We start from the raw sequence: 14,998 nt of genomic DNA on the forward strand, positions 1-14,998 counted from the left end.
GGTTTCCTGTAATCACAGAACCTATTTTCAATTTTGTTAACTTTTCACTTTCTTTACTTTCAAACGATTATAAAACCCCTTATCAAGCTCAGCTTGAACAAAGGAGAAATGGTTTAGTGATAATTCATACAGAACCTATATCCTATCACCAATAGTCACTGGTGTGGAAGAAAAAAAAATGTATTCTCTGATGCATCACCATTTTTCTTCAACTGTGTGAGCAGTTAAATGCCCTTGCATCTCAAAATGTTTTTATGATACAGAATTAAAGTAGTTAGTTGTGTCTTAGGGACAGGACAAAACATCTGATATGTTAAAAACAGATATGCACATGTTTTTCTGTTTCTCAAATCCACAACAATCATACCGGTACCAAAGAAATCACCTGTGTTCTGTCTCAATGACTACCGTCCCATAGCACTGACTCCAATCATGATGAAGTGCTTTGAGAGGTTAGTCATGCACAACATCAAAACAGGTGCCCCACAAGGCTGTGCTCAGCCCGCTGCTCTTCACACTGCTGACCCACGACTGCACTGCCAAGTTCAGCTCCAACCACATCATCAAGTTTGCTGATGACACGACAGTGGTAGGTCTCATCAGCAACAATGATGAAACGCACTACAGAGAGGAAGTGGCACAGCTGGCTGAATGGTGTGGCACTAACAATCTGTCCCTCAATGTGGAGAAGACAAAGGAGGTTGTGATGGACTTCAGGAGAAACTCCGTTGACCACCCCCCCACTGACCATCGACAGCTCGACTGTGGAGAGAGTCAGCAGCACTAAATTCCTGGGGGTGCACATCACAGAGGATCTCACCTGGACCACCAACACCATGTCACTCTCCAAAAAGGCACAACAGCGCCTACACTTTCTCCGCCGGCTGAAAAGAGCAAGTCTCCCTCCACCCATCCTCACCACATTCTACAGAGGCACCATTGAGAGTGTGCTGACCAGCTGCATCACTGTCTGGTACGGGAACTGCAGTGCTGCTGACCGCAAGACCCTCCAGCGGACAGTGAACACAGCTGCAAAGATCATCGGTGCCCCTCTCCCCTCCATCCTGGACATCTTCCTTACACGATGCTCCAGCAAAACCAACAGCATCGTGAAGGACTTCACCCATCCCTCCCAGTCTCTTCCAGCTCCTACCATCAGGAAGACGGTAGCGGAGCATCAGAGCCCGCTCCGCCAGACTGCTCAACAGCTTTTTCCCCCAGGCTGTGAGAGCCCTGAACTCAAACCACCCCGCCCCCCTCTGAAGCAAACCCCTACCTCCTGAAACATGGACCACCCCAGATTGCTAACTGTTTTCTCTTTTCATTTCTTCAACAGGACAAGAAGCAGACATAGTTTAATTTATTTTGCTGTTGCTGTTCATGTATTACCACTAAATTAGTCAACAGATACTTCAGTTAAATTTCATCTGGCACAATTTCTTTTTTTCTGTTTTTATTTCTGCCCACAATTAATGTTTTTTTTTCTGCAGTGTATAATCTTAATATTAATAATAAACAACTTTTTTTTTTTTATCTAAACTGTATGTCTTATATATTTTTATATATATTGCGATTTGAGACGACAATGTGTGGACAGGACTTTTATTTTGGTCTGGCGATGTGACATCACACGGGTCTGTTTTTTTAAGCTTTTACATCGAAACAAAACAAAGCACCCAGACTATTTTACGGGTTTTTACACGCGGTGTAAAATAAGTAAATTACTATTAAATTGTAACATTGTAATGCTTTATATAGCATTAATAAACGTTTATTTACTTTTGTTTTATTTTGTGTGAGTAACAGAAAAGGTGCGTCTCATTTCGCTCCCGATATATCGTGATTCTGTTAATCGTTAACGGTATTCGCAGTGTATTCACTGGCAAGTAGTGATGGAGAAATTGAGCTTTTTGAAACTTCGAGTCATTTGAATCAATTGCTTCATAAATTGATTCACTGACTAGAACAGCTGGAATCACCACACAAAACACAAGTAATGCATTTAACTTAATTTAATCCTTTATATACGTATACAAATCAATGAAGTGTAAATCACAAATATGATATGTGATTTGTGTTCTTTTATTGATTTGTAATGCTATTTTTGAGTGTTTTTGGATAATCAGGCCATTAGGACCATTAACTATTACTCTGACTTACTCATTTACTAGTGCGCTGACTACTGAACTAGGGACCTGATTGAGACACACCCAGAGTTTCAGTTTGGATTTCCCCCTATTTTCTGTTAATTATTCTCATCTTAATCATGACAAATTATCCAAACACACAGAAAAACATCCGGTGGAAGCAACTGAGAACCACGTGGCACTATCATAAAGATGGTGTTTATTAAGGAGGAGAGTGAAGACATGAAGATTGAAGAAACGTTTAGAGTGAAACAAGAAGATACTGAGGAACAAACAGGTTGGTTTATGTTCCCAAAACTGAACTCAATCATTTGAAGAGTGGTGGACTGAATAAAAACACCTGTTTGCCTTTTACTCCTGGAAGTAGCCTAGTAACTTAAAAAAAGGGGGTTAAAAAGCATATTAACCCTTAAATGCATGAATGTTTCCCCAATCATTATTACATATTCGGGTCTTTAGCGACCCGGACCTATATATCCAGCACGGATGGATCTCTAACTGCTGCAATAGCAAAAATCTCTCTTGATATTTTAAGAACAATTACAGAAGAATAAAATAAAGCATATTTCGTTACCTTTTGAAACTTAAAAGGGTTCAATTTGAGCAAATGATGTTACCGTGGCTGTCATCGTCAGAGCGCACTTCCACAGTACATCAAGCATCTGCCTCATATTCGCAATCTCAACCATATTTTCAAAACCATCATTTTCAAAGACTTCAAAATCAATATTTGAATCACTGGCAGCTTATTTACCGCATCCAGCATCAAATGGCAGTGCCATTTATATTTCTTTGCTTACAGTAATTGCTCTGCAGTAAAGCCATTCAAACCAGTTCAATTTTTTGCTGATGATATTCGTTTGTTTTATGCCTGCAGTAATTATGAGTGAAACATCACGTCATCAATGTGTATCAAACAGTGCCACCTTGAGACTAAATATGCATTGCACGTATTGAGTCATCAGATATGTAAATATAGTTATGCAGAAAAAATACTTACACATTTACATACCTCGGGTCTCTAGCGACTCTATACACTTTTTACAAAAAATGTATTAGAAACAGGCATTCTTTTATACTTTACTATTTTTTTCTTGTTATATTGTTTATAATGAATAGATTGAGGAATACTAAGAAAGTTGATGTCTAACTTTAAAAAATTAAAAGTGGGAGAGGGTAGAGAATGATGTCCCGGGTCGCTAAAGACCCGATGTATGCAGTTATGGGTTAATGCATAAAAAAAAGAGCATAAAAACTTAATTAGCAGTAAATATGATTGGAATTATGTGATAAATAAGTCATATGTTTAAAATAACAGTGTACAAACAAATAAATAAATAAATAAACGTTGTCCCCCTGTCACAGCTTGGTAGAACTACTGCATGTTGAATACACTTTTTCTTAATATAAGAAGAAATTGTCTTCATTTTGGTGAGCCAATAAGATGGCCAGTGGCCAATAATTTTATGATGAACTGCGACATGATAGATGATTTAAATTGAGCAACACAATCAGTTTCAAATCAAAACACAAATTGTGCACTAGAGAAAGCATCTGTTGTGAATATTGTTTCTCATCCCAAACTCCATGTAGTAGCACTTGTCAGAATTGTCGGAAGTCAGAATTGTGAGTTTATATTGTGCAATTCTGACTTTATATCTCACAATTTTGTAAAAAAAAAAAAAAGTCGGAATTGTGCGAGTTGCGAAAAAGTCGCAATATCCTTTTTTTTTATTTATTTTTTTATTCAGTGGCGGAAACGGGCTTCCATAGCAAACAATGTCAGGGAGTCGGTTAAAAAAATTTGATTCCTTGACTCAGCTCCAGCACAGGAATTTACTCTACTCTCCTGAGTTTGTAATTATACATGCTAGCTTTGTTGCTTAATTTGTTATATTAATGCAATAAATAAATGTGCTTTTCCATGTTTAAGCTATTTGTATTCATAGTTATTAACTTAACCTTAAATCATCAAAAACTCACATCAAGAATAAACAAACCAATAAGTGTACATTATCATATGTATTTTTGTATGTATTGTGTACCTGTTCAATTACATGTGCACAATGCACATGATCGTGTAGCGGCATCACGTGACCATTATATTGGCATTAATTCATTAAGGAATACCTTCTTTCTTGTTTGTTTAATTCTTAAATTATACTCAACCACGGCTGTTTCTCATGACTTTTCCCTCTGTAAAATTAGGTATTGGCAACAACGTTGATAGCTACTCATCATTCCAAGGTAGTGTCATTGCTAAATTGGACTAATTTGGACAGTCACGCTAAAAGTGTGTTGTTTAATTAAGGGGAATTTAAGGCTACAAGTGTGTAATACCAACTGTAATCTTGTATCATTCCTGACCCTGTTTTGTTTTAAAGTCGATTACATTGACTCCCATGGTGGAAATCAGAAAAAAAAAAAAAACTGGAATTGAACACCCCTGCTTTAAAAAATAAATAAATACATTTAGATTGTACATTAAGATACTTCAGTCCACAAAAGTTGTATTTAGTTCATATGCTACCAGATGAGACCAAACACGAGTTACGTGTTGGAACAATGCAAATGCTACAGATTTGAAGGAAGTAGTAACAAAAGCATCCTGTACCTGAACTGTCCCAACAGTCCTTAATCAGCATATTGAGGAATCTCTATCAATAAATCAGATCAATCTGTCACACTGATCAGTACAGCCCTTCTAGGCGCTAAGTTGCTTTCATGGTTCCCTGAATGCCCTATTGAGAAACAGTAGAGGACCTAATACTGAGCCTTATGGCACTCCATACTTTGTTTTTGTAAATAAGAGATGCCTTGTCAAACACAAGTACCACTACTTGTTGGATAGATAGGACCTAAATGGAGCTAATGCTTGTCCACAAATGCCAACTGTTTCTCTTGCAAAACTGAACATATTTGCAAGGATGCAACAATGCTATTTCCCTTTGGTCAAGCTATGTTTTTTCTTCTTTTTTTCCATGAGGGGTTTAACATCTGACAGCTTAAACTTTTTTGGGACATAAAAACAAGCATAGAGTCAGTAATATTGAGAAAATATTCTGGGATTGCAGGAAATACCTGTTTCAGCAGTTTAGTGGTTATAGCACCTAGCATAAATGTTGTTGGTTTTGTCTGTTGTCTTTATGCCATTAAACTTTGGTTAACGTGTATTTGGCTCTTTTCACCTTAGACACGATTGCACAGAAAGAAGAAAGTCAAGGACTGAATAAAACTGAAGAGTATGGCTGGGTATCGAGTTCGATACTTTTTAGGCATCGACCGAATTGCCTCGATACCACCGAGTATCGAAAAACGTCTTGTCGTTCGGTACCAATTTCGATACCTAAGGGGTTAATCTAATCACCGTCAGTGAGCCAATAATCCTGCAGCACTAGGTGTGTTTGACTAGAAGCGGCGCGGCGCTGATTGATCAGTGTTTGACCTCCGCGAGAGCGTTTCGAAAGCGCACGGAGTAGTCCACTCTTTATATCGCGCAGTTTGTTTACTAAACACAGACTGAAGCTCGCGTGACGCTCGCGGTCATTTCAGCGTCTGCCGCCTCACTACCCAGTGGGCAATTGATATCAAACTGACGTCAAATTGACATCAAACATTGACGTCAAAAAACATGTCAAAAACGTAAATCAAATTGACGTCAAAAACTTGACGCCAAATTGACATCAAAACTTAATGTCAAATTGACATCAAAAAACAGGTCAAATCAAATTGACGTCAAAAATTTGACATCAAAAATTAAGGTCAATGACTTCCACACATTTATGTCCTATTCTAGACAACCAAAATAATGACACAACTAATAAATGTAAGAACTATTTTATTTATCAATTCCAAAATACAAATGTGAACTGGATTTTATCTCGTCAAGGGACTACAGTATGTAAATTTAACAATGTAAATCAAAAGCATAAAAATGGCCAATTAACAACATACTGTAGATAGACGATGTAGATACACTACCAGTCAAATGGTTTTGAATAGTAAGATTTTTAATGTTTTTTTTAAATAATTCTCTTCTGCTCACTAAGCCTGCATTTATTTGATCCAAGTACAGCAAACAAAATAAAATTTTGAAATATTTGTACTATTTAAAATAGCTGTTTTCTCTTTGAATATATTTTAAAATGTAATTTATTTCTGTGATTTCAAAGCTGAATTTTTAGCATCATTACTCCAGTCTTAAGTGTCAGAAATCATTCTAATTTTATTATTTGCTGCTCAAAAACATTATTATTATTATTGTTATATTATGCTGAAAACAGCAAAGTAGAATTTTTTTCAGGTTTCTTTGATGAATAGAAAGTTCAGAAGAAAAGCATTTATCTGAAATAGAAATAATCTTTTGTAACATTATGTCTTTGTCATCACTTTGGATCAATTTAATGCATCCTTGCTAAATAAAAGTATTATTTTCTATAATATAATATATATATATATTTATATATGACTCCAAGCTTTTGAATGGTGTCTAATGTTACAAAAGCTTTTTATTTTACATAAATTATATTTCAGATCTTTGGATCTTTCTATTCAACAGAAAATCCAGAAAAAAGTACTCAACGGTTTTTAATATTGATAATAATAATAATAATAATAATAAATGTTTCTTGAACAGAAAATCAGTATTTTCAGAATGATTTCTGAAAGATCATGCGACACTGAAGACTGGAGTAATAATGCTGAAAATTCAGCTTTAATCACAGGAATAAATTACATTTTTAAAATAGTAAAATTCCTAAATAGTAGAAATTCTTAAAAAAAACATTAAAAATCTTCCGGTTCATAAACTTTTGACTGGTAGTGTAAATGCTAGCTTGTATCTATTCAGAATCAGAACACAGATCAATCGCTGTCTGGCCCATTCGGCGTCCCATACCCCCACATCTGTCGGGAGCAGACCGGAGATAATTCCGCATGAATTTTTTAATGTCAGCCTCTGACGCTGATGGTTTTGACTGCTGTACAGCACCTGAATGAAGATAGAGACACTTGTATCACTCATTTTAAAATGCAGTATACATTTTCAACTAACCATCACTCGTACTAATCCACAAAGTAATTTAAACTCTTTAAATAAGCATGGATAACCAACTAGTGGCTCAGTGATCCTCACTATTATAAGCTGCACCAGCAGGACAAAGTCAACATAGTCCAATTTTAAATGTCCAATTTTTCAGATGCAAAATTGAACTGACAAGTGTTACATGGACCCGATTCGACTAAAATTGGCGCTACACAAAATAGAATTCACATATTTTACAAGGTGTGTGTTTTATATTCTCTGATAATTCCAGTATGAACACTTGCTTAAGTACATCTCCTCCATACTCAAAAGCCTTGATTACATGAGTGTAGTATACAGAATACCCAAATTCTCATATACTGTTACATTTACTAGGAGAAGAAAAAGAATGAAAAAGTGATATGATGTGATACTAAGGGAGACAGTACAGTTTGTCACTGCTTATTGACATGGAAAGCGTTAGGATCCCTGAGCCATTTTGCACTCAAGACATTACAATCTACAAAACAAATTCTAACCAATGCAAGGCTACTATAGGCTTCGTGAGTACACAACAGCTTTTGGAATGAATTGTGTAGCAGGGTTGAGTAGGCTATTTTTATATACATTATTGTCATCTGTGTAGAATCGTTGCAAAATTAAAAAAAAGTAGACTATGAGCCACAAATAAATGTAAAGACATTAACAAAAATTTAACGTATTGATAAACAGAATGAGATCCACAAATAAATGTTATAGTTTCACAATCAAGAATTAAATTCACACACAAAAAATTAAATAAAATATGATTTGCAAATAAAAAAACAAATGCAAATATATTTTTATGTTACAAACACAACTTTGCCTGGCATTCTTTTGTGAATCGCATCCTGTGCATTTGTAGATCGGTCACTGTGCATTTGTGGATTTAGAAACATTTCTAGCCTCAAGAAGCTGATGATCCACAAATGTGTACACTCCACCCACCATTTACTCAAGCCAATCAGATAACTGTATACATAACTATGCCTGTTTTAAAGTGTTTTCCAGGACCTACATTTTTAAAAAGTCAACTTCAAGCACTTTAAGCATCTTGTACGAACCCTCTACAATGAGTAACACTGACCTAGCTGGACACTACATCCTCTAATCATACTAGAAAAGTGATCCAGTACCTATCATAACTTGGCAGAGCTGTGTTTTGCCAAAGGCTTTCTTTGGTCCTGTGCCGTCCATGTTCATCATGGCCATCAATCGATTTGTAAGAACTCTGCCAACAGAAAAAAGACAACCAAGTGAAATCAGTAACCAATATTTGTTTAGCTGAATGAACAATGTAAGTGACCAGAACAGCTGAGCCTTCAAGCAGAGAAGGAATGCCTTAGAGTTTTTCTCCATCGCTTTGGTCGAGCATTATTTCTTATTATTTCTTACTTTTTCCAAAACTTACCCAAGCCTGGAAATTGCTGTTTGAAAATACCATGACATTTCCAGGTTTTTAATGACCATACAAACCCTGTTTTGAAGTAGTTTAACTTATACATTTCATTTTATTATAGGCTACACTGTTTATTTACTGAATATAAGACTTGCAATTGTCTGTCGGGTGCTATAATTGTACATACAGGATCAGCTCAGCCCATCAGCTAACTATAATTCATTATTTATAATTAGGCAATGGGTCGGCCCACATTTTACAGCGGCTCACTGTGAAGGTGCTCCCGATGGCCAGTCCACTGTTATTACAGTCTGCATAGAGACGCTAAAAATTAAATTTAGCGTACACTATGAAACTATTTTTATATCATTATTTTGATTTTAATGAAAAAATCTCTTAATGAAATAATAGTGAAAAGGTATGTTTCTGCTTATTAATCACAGTTTGAACGAGAAGAAACCGCATTTTCCGTATTCAATTTCTGGGATAAATAACGAAAAAATGAATGGTCTCAAAAATACACGGACTAGAGGGCTGCATTGGGATTGGGACCCGCCGGGTCCCGCGGGACCCAACGCAAATCTCGCGGGAGCGGGCGGTTTGAACTTTGCTGTGGGCGGGAATGGGCGGCTAAAAAAAACACTGCGGGATCGGGAGGTAGCCTAGCGACATGATGTCATTGTCAACAAAATCAAAGTACTTGAAGTGTAAAGAAACGCGCGGTAGCCTAAGCGTTTTAGATGTCCCCGATAGCCCAGGCTATATTCATCTTCCCTACCAGTGCGTCAGAATACATGCAGGGCAGGGAAAGAAACAAACATGAATCTCTTTAATAATAGCAATAAATACGTTTTTTTTTTTTCCTGCGGGATGGGAGAAGACACAAAATCAATGCATCTCTATTATCGTGCGGGAATAAATTCTCAGAGTTTTGCGGATGCGGGCGGGAGTGGACATACATATTGCGGGAGCGGGTGGGAGTGTAACACACACGTTGCGGGAGCGGGCGGTAATGGTCAGAAATTCGGCGGGCGCGGGATGAAGAAAACAGTCCCGCGCAGGGCTCTAACACGGACCCCCGTGAAAGCAGGGAGATGTTCGTCGCGGAGCTCTAATTAGTCCGAACACAAACGGTTAACGCATCATCCCCTTGACATTTCAAAATCATTAATGTTAGACTTACAATACAATGCTTATAGTCATATTTTATATGTTCACACAGCCAAAGCTTCAACCACACTGGTAACGTTAGGCCACATACTGGCGGGAAATTCGAATACACACAAAAAAATCATTGCACGTTGCAGTTCCATTGCAAGTCATAGTTCATTCTAACACAACCTCCTAAGTGTTAATAGTTACACGTATAACTTGATTTATATTTTATAAGATAACACATTTACTCACCTGATAAAACGTGTCAGAGAACAGCTTTCTGGAAGCTTCGACTTCAGAATGGACCAATCAAGGCAGTGATGACGCGTTTCAACGGAAACCCGGAAATGAGTAAAACAGCACCATCTACAGATGTGGAATGCTTTCTCAATAAATGGCCATTATGGCCCTACATTTTTCATAATTCCAGAAAATTATTGGAAAACACAAACTGAATTTGAGAAAATAAAATGCACGTTTCATAGAGCCCAAAAAAATGTATTTTTTTGTTAAACTTTTAATAAATTACTGTTAAATTACTTTTTTTATGATTTCAATTAATTAGACATACTTTTTATTATTAATATATATTTTTTATTTGTCTGTTGGAGTCAAGAAAAATTAAAAAGAAAAAAAATGGAAAAAATAAAATTAGATACATTACATCTTGGTCAATTAAGGAAATCTGAATAATTGTAAAATCTGAAGGGGAGCCTGTTTTTGTTCACCAGACATGAAATGTCAAAGTGAAAAATTTCACTGTGAAAAATTAGGCCTAATGTAAATTTTACAATAATTAATAATTGTTACTGTAAATGCTGGTTTTACAATTATATCGTAATAACAGCAAATGGCAATTCCATGCAAAAGTCAACCTTACCATGAAAAAAATTACGTTTTTACCAAAGTTTTTTCTATACTGACAGCACAGATGTCAAAATTTGGTGGTTCAAATACCCATGACCCAGGTCTCTCTTAAGGTTTTTAAAGCAATTTTTTTTTGTTTTTTGTTTTTTTAGTGCATGATTTTCCATAGTCTGGTAAGTGCTATTTTCAGGCTTGTCACATCCATAACAGTACATATTTATCAAAATTAATAACATTATTCTTTGAAGAGCCATCGTTTCTCTATTTGTTGGGTATTATTGCATCTGGTTTGTGCATTTTAATTTGAAGAAATCCTACAAAGTATAGACCTATTCTCTCAAAAACAGTGTCCTTTTTTGTCACATCCATAACACATGATTATTTCTCTTTTTTAACATAGAAAACTATATAGACTGATATTTTTCTGATGTTTAGACTCTATCAACTAGGGTTTATTAAAATATAAGCAGATGATTTAGTATATTGGTAACACATACATTTTCAAGAATTTATGTCACATCCTTAACACAAAATGTCACATCCATAATGCTGTATTTGCCAGTATACAGTATTATGATAGCACTATACCAAAGTATTTTTGGTAAATTTAATAATCACTCGACTGTTTACCTTCAATTTCAGCATGAGTAAAAAAAAAAAAATAATAATAATAACAATAAATTTTGAGTAGAAGTTACAAGTCCACATACAGCAGTTTGTGTTCCATGCACAAATCCAACACATCATGGTTCAAAAGATGACAAGGATGTGTTTCAAAACCTCATTTAAGAAAAAAATGCTATTTAAACTTAATCAAGCTAATGACAAATTCATAGTACACCATAACTTTACATAAATCCTGATTAAACATACTAATCATTGATGTCAATACGACGTCGATATGACATCAATTAAATGTTTAAAACTTTGATTTGGTCAAACGTTGATTTGACGTACATTGAACGTCAAATATATTGGCCTACATATATATTAAACCAATTTCAGTGCAGGATAACCTCCTATTTTTCCATAATTAACCATCAGAAGAAATTGGCATCCAAGCTGAAATTAAAATTATGCTGTAAAGCATCTTGGTCAAATCTTGACTAATATTTGACGTCAAATTGACATCAAGGTGCCCGCTGGGTAAATGAGGACGTAAACACATGAACAACATCTCCAGACCTGCTCTGGAAGTCACTTCATGAGCATTTTACCGTTTGATTCGAGTAAAACTAGCATCATATCATATACACACAGAACTGTAAAGGTATTCCAGGCAACCCGTCAAAATAAAAGTTCGGTTTAATTTGACACTGCGGCAGAAATATATTAATATTGTTAAGCAGACAGTACTGCTACTACTAGGCTACTATTAAATTTATTAAAACCATTTTTTTTTAGTAATGATCACACAACAGTTATTCATTGTTTTAATTTTAATAGTAACCCCCCTTTGTTTGCCAAAATAAATAAACTTTGATTTTCAATAATTTAAAGATAAATTAAATTCATGTTTTATGCCTTCATTTGAAAACCAGATACAGAACACATAATTTCTGAGGAAAAATAAAACCTTTCATTAGGCTATTTTAAGAATACATTTAAATAAACTAAGTTGTTTTTATGCATTCAAATAATTAGACATACTACACCAGAATTTAATAACAATAAAACATATGGTGAAAGAAAATAAAACACCCACTTATGAAAGTGGATGAAGATTAAAAATTTCTTGAAGTCTTTAACAACCTAGAAATGATGATTCTGTCTGAGCTATGTGTTTTAAAATGAACGCCCACTAATGTAAACGTAGCCTAACAGATGTGTAAACTGAAAACTATTTGAACTTTATTAAAATTATTTATTTATTTATTGTGTTGGATATATTTTGTTTCTTTGTGCAGTGGCTCAGGAGATGAGGCTTTGAGTCTGTATAAATATCAACAAGCTAAAAAAAATAGTTTTTTGAGATAATGTAATCTTATTAAAACTGATTTCATAAAACTGGTGTCGAAAAAAGTATCGTTCAGGAACCGGTATCGAACTCAAGGTATCGGTATCGATATCGAACATTTTTGAACGATGCCCAGCCCTACTGAAGAGTAAGATAAGCATGAGGAACATCATGATTTCATAACTGGAGAAAAATCTTTCAGTTGCTCACAGGCTGAAAAGACTTCCTCTCGAAAAAGAGTTCAAAAGACAGGAAGTGGAAATTGTTTCACTTGCCAACAGTGTGGATATAGTTTCAGTCAACATGGTAACCTTAAACTCCACATGAGAGTTCACACTGGAGAGAAACATTTCATCTGCCAAGAGTGTGGAAAAGGTTTTAATCGAAAAGATAGCCTGAAAGTCCACATGAGAATTCACACTGGAGAGAAGCCATTCACATGCCCTCAATGTGAAAAGAGATGTGATCAACATGGAAACCTCAAAGTCCACATGAGAATTCACACTGGAGAGATCCCTTTTCCCTGTCAACACTGTGGAAAACATTTCATTCGAAAAGGAAGCCTTAAACGCCACATGAGAATGCATACCAGAGAGAAACCTTACACATGCCCTCATTGTGGAAGGAGTTTTACACATAAATCAACCCTTACTTCCAAGAGAGAAGCCATTTGTATGTGGTCAGTGTGGAAAGAGTTACAGATTCAACGTATCACTTAATCACCACATGAGGATTCAGAAGTCATGGCTGTGGAATGAGTTCCACAGAAAGAACAACCTTAAGAGGCACATAATAACTCTTGAGAGAAGCCTTTCATTTTGCCTTCATTCATTATTTTATACACTTCCTGGCCAAAGAAAAGATTGGATTTAAATAAGCAAACACCTAAGATTTTAGGACTGAATCTTTTTTGCAGTGATTAATATGTCTGGCAATTAGTATGTTTGGCAACAATTCTTTTAACCCTAACTGATGCAGTGTGTAGTATTTTTATTTCTTAAGCAAACATGTCAGAAGACACACTTATGTCCATACTCTAGGATGACAATGCCAAGATTAATCAGGCTCAAACAGTGACTGACCGCCACAAAGACTGGCCAACAAAGAGTCTTGACCTTAACCCCACTGAAAATATTTGGGATGTGTTGGAGTAGACTTTACCTGCCAAAAAAAGTTGCACACTCTAATATTTTGTTGAAACACCTTTAGCTTTGTTTAAATTGTGCATTCGTTGTGGCAAAGTTTCAACAACATATAATGCAACATCACAACATTTGTTTCCATCAAGAGTTGCATTAATTTTTGGCCCAGATCTTGTACTGACACTGACTACGTTTACATGGACATCAGTAATATAATATTGTCTTAATCCTAATTATTTACCTCATTCTGATTAAGGTGTTTACATGAGTTGCTTTTAGAATAATCCTTTCATGTTCCTGTTTTACATGTTATAGTTCATAGATCGATTAATGGCATGTATCATTATGTCACCACAACGCCATCTGGCCTCCCCTCCAGAATTTCACGTATAAACATATAGTTCGTCTTCGTGATGATGCCATATACAGTTTTGGGTGTTTCATTTTTAATTTTATGAAAGCTTCATGTGCAGTTAATTATTTGTACGTGCATGCAGACAACGGCGGTGTTGAAGCTCTTTTATTTGCCGTCAAACGGTTGACCACTGCGTATGTATCCTGTCGCAAAATGCGGCGAAAAGTCCTACACGACGGTAATAGTTTAAGGTGTGTACATGTCTGTACTGCACTTCAACAAGGCGACTAAAATAGGAATACTCCACATGTCTTAATTTGATTTGTGTTTACTTCGACTATGACTTTAGCCGGATTAAGGTAATCAATCATGGTAGATTCTTAATCAGAGTATTGTCTTAATCGTATTAAAATGGGAGTATTGATTGTTATGTAGCTGTTTCTTAAGTTATCTGATCTTTTGTCAGATGATACACATTTTACTGAATTAAATCCAACCATGTCTTTACTTCGTTTGTATCAATCTACCAACCACATGAACAAAACTTCCCATCATGCCTCCTACTTCCCGTCTTAAAGACACAGATGTAATTGTAGTACATGACATTGATGTCCATGTAAACGTACTGAATGAGAGAGCCAGCTTTTGGATCCAGAGGTTCTGTACTATTTCAGAAGGCACCCTACTGTATAACAGTGAAAACACAGATTGCTGGAATAACTCCTCAATGGCAGGGAAGCATTGTGTAATAAATGTCAGAAAATGGCAAGTTTCATTCTTTTGGCAAGGGTTAAAAATTTAAAATTATTCTATTTTCCACCAAATCCAGTCCACTTCTTAATTTCTATTACTGGTGGAGTTCTATGCCACCGTCAACTTTTGGCTTGCTTAGTTGGTATTTAGGTATTTATAAA

The 14,998-nt window shown here is 35.7% G+C and overlaps 1 protein-coding gene across 1 annotated transcript in view; it reads left to right on the forward strand.

Annotated features, from left to right (window-relative positions):
* LOC306861123 (uncharacterized protein) overlaps window positions 1-14,998 on the forward strand; it is a gene marked incomplete at its 3' end in the record, with an annotated part of 730,281 nt that overhangs the window by 696,251 nt on the left and 19,032 nt on the right. The window lies entirely within an intron of this gene.

The sequence above is a fragment of the Barbus barbus genome (genome assembly GCF_936440315.1).
Source record: "Barbus barbus genome assembly, chromosome: 42".
In the NCBI taxonomy this organism is placed as follows: domain Eukaryota; kingdom Metazoa; phylum Chordata; class Actinopteri; order Cypriniformes; family Cyprinidae; genus Barbus; species Barbus barbus.